Genomic DNA, 11,553 nt, shown 5'->3' with positions numbered 1-11,553 from the left:
TTAAAATTATTTTAATCATAAAAAATAAAATTTAAAATCATAAAAAAATTAGATATAATCTAAAATTTATTTATGATTGATTTTATTTAGAAGTATGCAAAATTTTTTAGATCTGAAATTCTGAATCTTGCTGGCACGTAATCTAAGCTGACTCAGTCCCCTGGGTTAGTTGGCTCAGTGTTGACTGAGCCGATCCAGTTGCCTTAGCTAGAATAATAATGATTACTGTGCACTTATAGTTAGTCGACCAAGTATTAGACTTAGTCGATCCACTGTACTGAGCCGGCTTAGACTAGGGATGAGCCGACCCAGTTTCAGAATTGAAAATTTTTTACATAAATAAGTTATAAAATACTTATAAAATTAAAATTATTTCAAACCTAAATCTAAATCCATGTTGATCATAAACTTAATTGAGAATTAAATTGAACCAATTAGATCTAGAATTGTAAATTAAAGATCTAATGATATTCGGATAAAACATGGGGTAATGGGTTTATGGGCTAGCTTGATCAGATCTTCTTAATTGGGTTAGATCTAAGGTTAGAATCAAAGATTAAATAGACTAAATAGAAAAATTAGATTAAATCAAATTTTTTTTTAAAGTAATATAATAGTTGTAGTTGGTCAAAGTCCATGTCTTTGATTAGACCAAGATGGACCTCGATTTTTAGCTCCACGATCGAACCCAAGTCTATAAGCTGATCGAATTGAAGCATAATTAACTAGTTGATATCTAAGATAAGTTTAGCAGTCTTGATCGATGGTTATTAATTGGAAGCTACTTATATAGATTGAGTCTATGACAAGTTAATGGCTTGTCCTTCTCATCGATCTCATTTATCTGGCCAATATGATAAATTATATTTTGATCAGATCACTTAACGATTATGGATTGACCCATGCTAACTAGAAAATTAGTATGATTGATTTAGGTACTCCTAGTATGACTTGTTTATAGTCCTCTTCATGACTTGATGAAGTCAGTGGAAGGGTTTACGACTTATCAGTTGGATCGACTTGTATCTAATCCTCTTTGATCTGACTTGGTGAAGATAGTGAGAGGATCATGATTAGCTGGTCAGTCTCTTCTATTTTTTTAAAAATATTTAATCAAATTTTTTAAATTATTCAGTCCATAAAATGAGCTAATTATGGGGATAACTAGATCATAGCCTTCCATTAAGTTGGGTGATAATGGGTTCATTAGTTGGTGAAAGAAATATACAGTAGTGCTATGCATGCGATTTTAAAATTTTTATGTAGCAGAAATAAAAGATTAAATAATTTAATCTCAATCATATGCATATGATCTAATCTTAGACTATTACATCATGATTTATTATATAAAAAATATGTACTTTAGATTTGAAAATAAAAATATATTCATCTCATCGATGCTGAAATTCTAGATCTAACTATTAGATCTAACATTGCGATCAGGATAAAATAGAAAATATTACCAAACAACTTTGATATTAATTTTCTTTGGTCCAATGGTTGGAGAAAGTGTTTCTTAGATTGCTTGCAGCCATACAAAATCATCTGGCCTCTATAAAAAAATCCATATGAAGACTGGCGCAGATCAAGAACTTGGAGGTGTTAGCCTGCAAGCAACTTTGACGGCTGATCTCTTCTTTTTTCTTCAAGTACTTTGGATATTCCAAAAGATGAAATGATCTAGAGGAGGAAGAGAGAGGGAGGAGAAGAACTTTAAAAAAAATAAAAACCAGCAAGGGAAGGGGTGTATGGTGCCAAGAAGAGGTGACCCCTTTTTATAGGCAAAGACTAGGATTTTTCATCCAAGGAAAGAGGGCCATAATCACCATGCCACAAACCAATTTTGGGCATCCAAAAAATTCCAAAAAAAGCTCTATAATATGGAGAAGGATTCTAACATCTCACATGCCCAAAAACTCTCTAAGAAAAATAAATAAAAAATTATTATGATACCAATAACCTTTCTTGCATGAAAAATTTCTTTTTCTGTTTTCATCTTATCTCTAATTTGGATCGCATTCGAATTTGACAAGAGATAGGATTATAAGTCATCAATCACTGCCACCCACCCTTATTGGGTCTACTACATTGATGCCAAAAAGGTCAAGCCAAATCCTATTTGGCATGGAGATATGGGCAAGGGTCCATGTGTGGCACAAGGAGATAAAGATAGAGTCCAAGTTGATAAGGACTCTTCATTCCTAATCTGATTCTAATCCAAATCAAATTTGGATTGAACCCATTGATAGAAATGAATCTAATCCAATTAGAAATCCAAATATCTCATTAAATTTCTAACTCATTTAGAAATGAGCTAATTACAAATCCTGATCGAATCAAGATCACTTTTTTTTTATAATTAGGATTGATCATATCAAACCTAATCTGAGTCGAATTGAATCTAATTCAATTAGACTTGATCCAAATCTCTTTACTCAATCAAATTGAATCAATTACTAATTAATTCTCTATTAATAGTAGAGTCTCAGTCTCAGTGGGACTCTCCTCCAGGGTCTTAGTCCCAGTAGGACTCGTCATCAGAGTCACAATCCAATTGGACCCTTCAGCCATCAGATCTGACCTAATTTTCTAATGTGTGTGACCTCATAGGTTCAAACCTAAGTCAGTAGTATAGGAACAACTTTTTATACCAATCGATGTAACCATCTAGCAATGGTGACCCAATGATCGGATAGGTCAAAGTATTGCAAAGCAACATTCTAGAGCTTACTGGCATATAGTTACCATATAATTCATCCCTTTGACCCAAATACTCAAGGTGAAGGAAAAATTAGTAGTTCAAAGCATGTATATTTAAAATTTTTACTACAAAATAATAAAAAATTAAATATTTTAATCTTCTAAATATGTCTTAGATCAGATCTAAACTATCATTATAGATCTATGATATAAAAAATTTTTATATAAAATTTGATATAAAATAGAAAACTACATCGATCACATCGATATCCTGAATTTGATCTAACTTTTAGATTTATCTGTAGAGTTCAGAACTCATCACCTTTTCATGGATCGATGATCTTCACTGCTAGTAAGCATGGTATGAAGCTTTCACTGATACTGAGCAGCTACACAGGTCGTCTGACCTCTACAGATCATCCACTCGAAGCTTTGATGGGATCTTACTTTACGGGAGTGCTAGCTCGCATCGAAGGCTCTAGATGGCTGATCCAAGCTCGTTTCTTTGGATCTCCTGGACTCTTTTGGATCAGACGATGAAGCTTTATGAAGAGATGATTGTGTGAAAGATTGGACAAGACTCACTCTTGTATTTTTTTATTCACAAAATCTAGAGCTAAAACCCTAGAACCCATAGCTCACGCCCGAGAGAAAGAACACCTCCTCTGTTTCTCACGCACGAAAGCCCAACCCACTCTCAACATTTTATATCCCCTCTCTTAGATTTCTCATGCCAAAAATCACTTCTAATCTCACACAAAACTGATCCCCTTTTAAGGTTGGCATCCCATAGAAGATAAGGACAAGAATAAGGTAGTTTCTATTCAAATTCAAGTGTTGGTTGATCCTTATCATCAATTTAAATTAAATTTGAATTAAATTTTAAACCAAACTTTATTCTTATCTTATGAACTCAGAGAGAGATCGACCAACATTAGAATAGTGTGAAAAATCTTATGCAAAAATACTTTATGCATGGAGAAATGTGGTGGAGTCAAGAGGAGAGTCTAACTCAATTTGGACTATAGATTTTCATTCAAATTCAAACTTATTTGAACTCAAATTTAAACCAACCAATTTTTAATTCAAAAAAATTTAGATAAAAATATGGGAAAGGCTTCTAGGTATGAGAAAAAATCATATAAAATATTTCTCACGTGAAGAATAAGAGGGCACAGATAAAGGAGGTGCAAGGGATTTGAATTCGAATTATTTTTCTCATCCAATTAGATTTTTAACCCAACCAATTTAGGTTAAACCTGATTGGACCATTAAACCTAATCTAATTAGGTAGCAAATAGCTTTGATTAAATTCTAATCAAATCAAAAATTAATCGAGCTCAAGTCCTGATCATATCAAAAATCGAACATCCTAGGCGATTAGGTCATCTCATAACCTAATTGGGTCAAACAAAATTGAATCCAATTCAATTAGATTCGATCCAAACCTTAATGTTCAATCAAATTAAATTAATTAATAATCTAATTACTAATCAATCCTCCCATAATTTACCAGTAATTAGCGAATTGATTTATTACAACTTTATCATAAGATTAATCATCAATCGAATTGACTGTTTTACGCTAGAATGATTCTTAATCGTTGATCAGCTATATGATCAGTCAAAATTTTTTTTTGAGTGTGACCCCATAGGTTCGAACCTAAGTCGGTAGTATGAAAACAATCTTCCTATACCAATCAAGGTGACCATCTAGCAATGATACCCGACGTTTGGGTAGATCGAAAGATTGCAAAGCATCATTCAAGAACCTCTTGGCATATGATTACCATATAATTCATCCCTTTAACTGCCAACCCTGATATGGTCATCCACATTATATTTTAATTTTTAAAATTCATCACATGGATTATCCCGATCAAGATTTTACTGAATTGAAATACACTGATACATTAACTCCTACTTATTCGGAGGGATCAATTCCATCTAGACTCACACACCGACTTTGCAAGTACTTGACTATGTCCAAAAATCTTTCATCACTGAATTAGAAATTCAGATAGTCTGGCATCAAAGCATAGTGAGTTGCTTGCAAGTCATCATGGTGATCTCAGATCGGAGGGATACTTATACCCATATCCTTCACGAGCTACTCTTGATAGCAGAGTGCTCAGCAATTGGTCACGTTCAGTGAGATATACTCCTACATCTCACTTGCATGCCATGTTAGTGTCTCCACACTCCTTGGTAAGAGGACAACTAATGTACATGGCACACAATGACCTATATTTATATAGCTATCGTCCTAATAATAGTATATCATTTGGTCATGAACTTAAGGTTTAAGGACTAAATGATATATCCTTTTATATCGAATCAAATAGTCCTAAGGACTTCATCACATAATAGGAGTTCAAAATGAGATGTATACAGTGATGAGAAAACTAAATAATATTTATTAATTCAATAATTAATATACAATTATAATGATAAGTACAATCGTCAACAGACTGACGATTGACTTTAGGACACAATTTCCAACAACTTCCACTTGGACTAAAGCCAATCGGTACAATATCGTATACCCATCTTTGATTTGTAGTCTTCAAACTCCTTGATGTCGAGGGCTTTAGTAAATAGGTTGGCCAGGTTCTCTTTTCCATCGATCTTCTGAAGCTCGACGTCACCTCGATCCACGATCTCTCAGACCAGGTGGTAGCAGCACAGAATATGCTTGGTCCGCTGATGTGACTTTAGTTCCTTCGCTTGACCAATGGCACTAGTATTGTCACAGTACAACAAGACGAGGCCATCAAGGAAGGGTGCCACTCTGAGCTCATTGATAAAGTTTCGTAACCACACTTCCTTCGCAGTATCGGATGCCACAATATATTCTGTCTCACAAGCAGAGTCGGTCATAGTGTGCTGCTTGAAACTTTTTCAGCAGATTGCTCCACCATTCAGGGTATAAATATATCTCGATACGCTCTTACTGTCGTCATGATCTGACTGAAAACTAGAGTCTGTAAATCTCATAAATTTTAAGTCGAATTCTCCATTAATAAGCCATTGATCCTTAGTATTTCTCAAATACTTAAGGATGGTCTTTACGACCTTCCAGTGATTCTCACCTAGATTGAATTGCTATCTGCTCGCTACTCCTAATGAGTATACCACATCCGATCGCATACATGTCATAGTGTACATAATAGATCTCATTGCTGAAGCATATAAAATTCTACTCATATGCTCTCTCTCTTGAGGAGTTATCGAGTAATCATTCTTTGAGAGAAAAATTTTTTTGTCTATCAAAAGATAGCTTTTCTTGAAATTCTCTATGCTGAATCTTTTCAGCACAATATCAATGTATATCGACTGGGATAATTCAAGTAACTTTTTAGATCTATCTCTATAGATCTTCATCCTAAGGATGAAGGATGCTTCTCCCAAGTCTTTCATGGAGAACTGTGATGACAACCAAACTTTTATTCTCTGTAATGCAGGGATGTCATTCTCGATTAAGAGAATATCATTGACATACAAAATAAAAAATACTACCATAGAGTTATTAACCCATTTGCATATGCAGGATTTCTCTCCATTCTTAATGAAGCCATACATTTCTGATCACTTTATCAAAATGCATGTTCCAACTCTGAGATGCCTGCTTAAGTCCATAAATGGACCTTTGAAGCTTGCACACCTTAGACTCATCTGTGGATATGAAATCTTTAGGTTATATTATGTACACCTCTTCTTCTAGCTCTCCATTTAGGAAGACTGTTTTCACATCCATTTGCCAGATTTCATAGTCCAGATGTGCTGCTATCGCAAGCATAATCTGAATAGACTTGAGCATTGTCACCGGAGAAAATATCTCGTCATAGTCAATACTATAATGCTGATGATAATCTTTGGCAACCAGACAGACTTTATAGGTCTCCATCTTCCTGTTTGCACCCCTCTTCTTTTTGAAGATCCACTTACACCCTATGGATTTTACCCCTTCAGGTGGGTCAACCAATGTCCATACATTATTGATTTTCATGGACTTCATTTCAAATTTTATGACTTTCAGCCACTTATCGGAGTCAGATCTTTGCATCGCATCTATATAGGTGATCGGATCCTCATTGTTCTCATCAAGTTTAACTAGATCTCCATCTCAGACTAAGAAACCGTAGTATCTATCTGGTTGATACGGTACTCTATCGAATCTTCTTAAAGTTATTTCTATAATAGGTTTCGAAATTGATCTAATCAAGTCCGACTCTATGGGCTTATTAGATTGTGTTAGTTTTTCTACCGATCGAACTTCATCAAGTTTAATCTTTGAGGCATTAGTTTCTTCACCAAATTTTTTTTTTCTAAAAAGACTACCCTATTACTGACGAACATCTTCTATTCGTCAGCAAGGTAGAAGTAATTTTTTTTGGTCTCTTTTGGGTACCCTACAAATAGATATTTATCAGATCTAGATCCAAGCTTGTCAGTTTTTAAATGTTTGACATAAACCGGACATTCTCAAATCCTAAGGTGAGAGAGTGCTGGCTTACGTCCTGTCTATATCTCATGTGGTGTTTTACTTACAGATTTACTCAGAACTTTATTTAAAATATAACAAGTTGACTCGAGTGCGTATCTCTCAAAAAAAATTGACAGACTTGCAAAGCCCATCATGGACTGAACTATATCTAATAGGGTTCGATCCCTCCTTTCTGATACACCATCATGCTGTGGTATTCCAGGAGAGATTCATTGTAAGAGAATCTTATTCTTTTCTAGGTATGTCAGAAACTCATTGGAGAGGTATTCTTCTCTTTGGTCAGACTGAAGAGTTTTAATACTCTTTTCAGTTTGTTTCTCTACTTCATTACAGAATTATTTGAATATTTCAAATGATTTTGACTTATGTGTCATTAAGTAGACGTGTGCATACCTCGATAGGTCATCTATAAATATAATAAAATAATAATATCTATCTTTGGCACTAGTGTTCATCGGTCTACATACATCAGTATGTATTAGTCCTAGAACTTCACTGGTCCGCTCACCTTTTTTAGTAAAATATGATTTGATCATTTTTCTAAGAAGACAAAACTCACAAGTTGGAAGTAATTTACAATCACTGACTTTAAAGATTTCCTTGTGTCAACCTATTTATTCTATTCTTGTTAACATGACATAACCTACAATGCCAAAGGTAGATATCGAAGACATCACTAATTCTAGGGCATTGGTTGGACATGTACATTATACTAACAGATTGTGACAATATGTAAATATCATTATTCAGCTGTCCATTCACCACATTAACACCATTCATAATGGTATTAAAATTATTTATTTTTTATTAAAATTTCATAACCGTATATGGTCAAAAGGCCTACAGAAATAATATTCAATAAAAAAGAAGGATAAAAGTGATATTTACTTAGAACAATTATATTAGACTTGAATACAAGCTTAATAGTCCTTAACGGTAGACTGAAACTGATCTTCCATCTTCAATATTAAGGAACCTTTTGCCTTCTTCAAATCTCTTACTGATCTACAGACCCTGCAATGAATTGTAAATATTAAAAGGGCTTTCAGTATCTAATATCCAGGTAGTAGAATCATAAATTGAGAAATTACAAGGTGTTATCATATAATTACCTTATCCAGCAATAACTTATTTCTTTCTCGGCCTATTTGGATCCAGGAAGGCAATGTATTGAGGATAATTCTTTTTTCATTGTCCCTGTTTCTTGCAGTAGAAGCATTTTATCTGACTCTATCGGACTTGGGTTTCTTGGTCTGACTGGGCTTGGGTGCCCCAGCACTTTGCACTCTTTTCTTGTTCTTCTTGTTCTTTTCTTTCTTAAAGGATGGACATCCAGAAGAAGATCCTCTCACAATATTCACCGACTCCTTTTGGAGCTAGTGATCATTCTCAAAGTTTTGCAGCAATCCCAGCAAACTATGGTAGTTAACTGCAAGCTTTGTTATTCGAAAATGAGTAAGAAAAGGAAGGTAGGACTTGGGCAGAGAGTTTAGAATAACATCTTTCCCCAACTACTCATGCAGGGGAAAGCCAAGCTTGCTTAGGCACTCAATCATCTCGATCATGTATAGTACATGATCAGTGACTGATGCTTCTTCTCTCATTCGAGCGTTAAAGATGACACAACTAGTCTTGTATCTCTCAACGTCATCAGGTGTATCAAAAGACTCGTTCAATATTTGCAACATGTCCTATGGCCGAGCATTCTTGAGATGATGGCTAAATTCATCATTCATTGCCACCAGCATAATACAACGAATGATAGTCCGATCATTGAGCCACTTCTGGTAAGTGTCTCTGATCAAGCTATGTATATTTGGAGCTGGCTCCTCGGATGCCGGATCAGTTAACACATACAAGATCCATTCGTGCTCTAAGATAATTTTGAGCTTTCGATACCAGCTATCAAAATTTGGTTCCATCAATTTATCACTATGTAATAGTGATCGGAGTGACAAGGTGGTGGCCATAACTGTAAAAAAAAAATCAGAACCTAATTAGTATATAAATTGATTAAGCCTAAAGACATAAATTTTGGTCTAAAAGTTCTTCCACTATTTTATTCGAATTGATAGCCTCTACCTTCAATTCGAAGAATTACATTAATTTCTTAGTGGGTATTAGAATCTACATGGACTGTACATGGGCTTGAGTGTGGCTCGGCCAACCCTTGTATACCCATGGGTAGATTTTTAACTAATTATTTCACCAAACAATTTTTAGTATTCAATTTTATCCTAGACACATCTTCAGCAGGCATGTGGCACCTCCACTGAAAGTTCTGGTTAGGTCCAATCATTAACATGTTAAAATTTAGTGTATCTAACAAATGAGTGACCAAGCTCGAGTGTGGCTCGGCCAACCTAGCCATCATCAGAAGGATATAACTAAAAACAACATATTATGAATGATAATTCCGACAGCCAGATGAGCACCAGGCATGTGGCACCTCCAATGATCATCTAAACCGTTGGACTCATTATCACCCAACTTAATGAGAGGCTATGATCTAGTTATCACTATAACTATTTCATTTTTAGGGACCTAACAATTTTAGAAGATTTAATTAGTTAAATTGAGAGATAAGAAAAGACTTGATCAATCAACCTTAATCCTCCCACTGACTTCACCAAGTCAGATTAAAAAAGATTAGGTAAAAGCTAGTCCAATCAACCAGTCATAAATCTTTTCACTGACTTCACCAAGTCATGAAGAGGACTCAAGACAAGTCAAACTAGGAGTATCTAAATCAGTCACACTGATTTTCTAGTTAGCATGGGTCAACTCCAATCATTAAGTGATCTAATCAAAACAAGATTCACCATATTGGCCAAGTAAGTGAGATCGATGGGAGGGATACGCCATTAACTCAATATAGACTCAATCTATGCGGGTAGCTCTCAATTAATGACCATCGATCAAAGCTGCCATACTTATCTTAGACACCAACTGGTTAGTTATTTTCAATTTGATCAACTTATAGACTTGGATTCGACCACAGAGCTACGATCAAAGTCCATATTGGTCTAATCAAAGACATAGACTTGACCAACTACATCTATTGAAATTGATCAAGAGAAGAAATTGATCTAATCAGAATTAACTTTTAATTAGATTTGATCAATTACTAACATGGTCCATTATCAATGATTTCTAATCCTAGATCTAACCCAGTTAAATAGACTTGACTCGAGTAAACTCATTAACCCATGAGTTATGAAATTAATACCTTACATCTTTTATTCTCAAATCTAGATCACTTAATTTTTAATTAAGTTTTAGACTGATATAGGTTCGGATTCGATGTTTGAAAATAATTTTTAATTTTATAAAATATTTTTACAATCAATTATCTAATAATCAAGACTCTAATTTTAGATCTAATATACAATATTTTAGATTTAAAATAAAATTTTAAAATATTTTTTGTTGTTCATCATCATGAAAAAGATCACGCAACACCCCTACACGCCATAGGAGATCCCATCGAATGGATAAATAGGATAGTGAAATCCTGATTTCTCCTATGATCGGACGGCTATGAGGATCTATCGAATCAGATTACTATACTATTCACATTCAAAATTAACTATTTAGATTTGATCTAAATAATTAAAATCAGATTATATGTAAAAAATTTATGTCATAAGAAACCTTACTCTGACACTATCTGAAGAAAAAATAGGTAGTTCAAAGCATGTATTTTTAAAATTTTATAGTAAAATAATAAAAGATTAAATATTTTAATCTTCTAAACATACCTTAGATCAGATCTAAATTATCATTAAAGATCTATGACATAAAAAATTTACATATAAAATCTGATATAAAATAGAAAACTGCATCGATCACATCGATGCCCTGAATCTGATCTAACTTTTAGATTATGTCGGTAGAATTCAGAACTCATCACCTTTTCATGGGTCAATGATCTTCACTACTGGTAAGCATGGTACGAAGCTCTCATTGATGTCGAGCAGCCACACAGATCGTCCGGCCTCTACAGATCATCCACTCGAAGCTCTAATGGGATCTTCCTTCACGGGAGTGCTAGCTCACGTTGAAGGCTCTGGATGGCTGATCCAAGCTCTTTTCTTTGGATCTCCCAAACTCCTCCAGATCTGAAGATAAAACTTTCAAGGAGGTGGTTGTGTGAAAGATTGGACAAGACTCACTCTTGTATTTTTTTTCTCACAAAATCTAGAGATGAAACCCTAGAACCCATAGCTTACATCTGAGAGGAAGAACACTTCCTTTGTTTCTCATGCACGGAAGCCCAACCCACTCTCAACTTTTTATGTCCCCTCTCTCAGATTTCTCATGCTAAAAATCACTTCTAATCTCACA

Source organism: Elaeis guineensis, chromosome 13 (assembly GCF_000442705.2).
Source record: "Elaeis guineensis isolate ETL-2024a chromosome 13, EG11, whole genome shotgun sequence".
In the NCBI taxonomy this organism is placed as follows: Eukaryota; Viridiplantae; Streptophyta; class Magnoliopsida; order Arecales; family Arecaceae; genus Elaeis; species Elaeis guineensis.
This window is presented reverse-complemented; position numbering follows the sequence as displayed.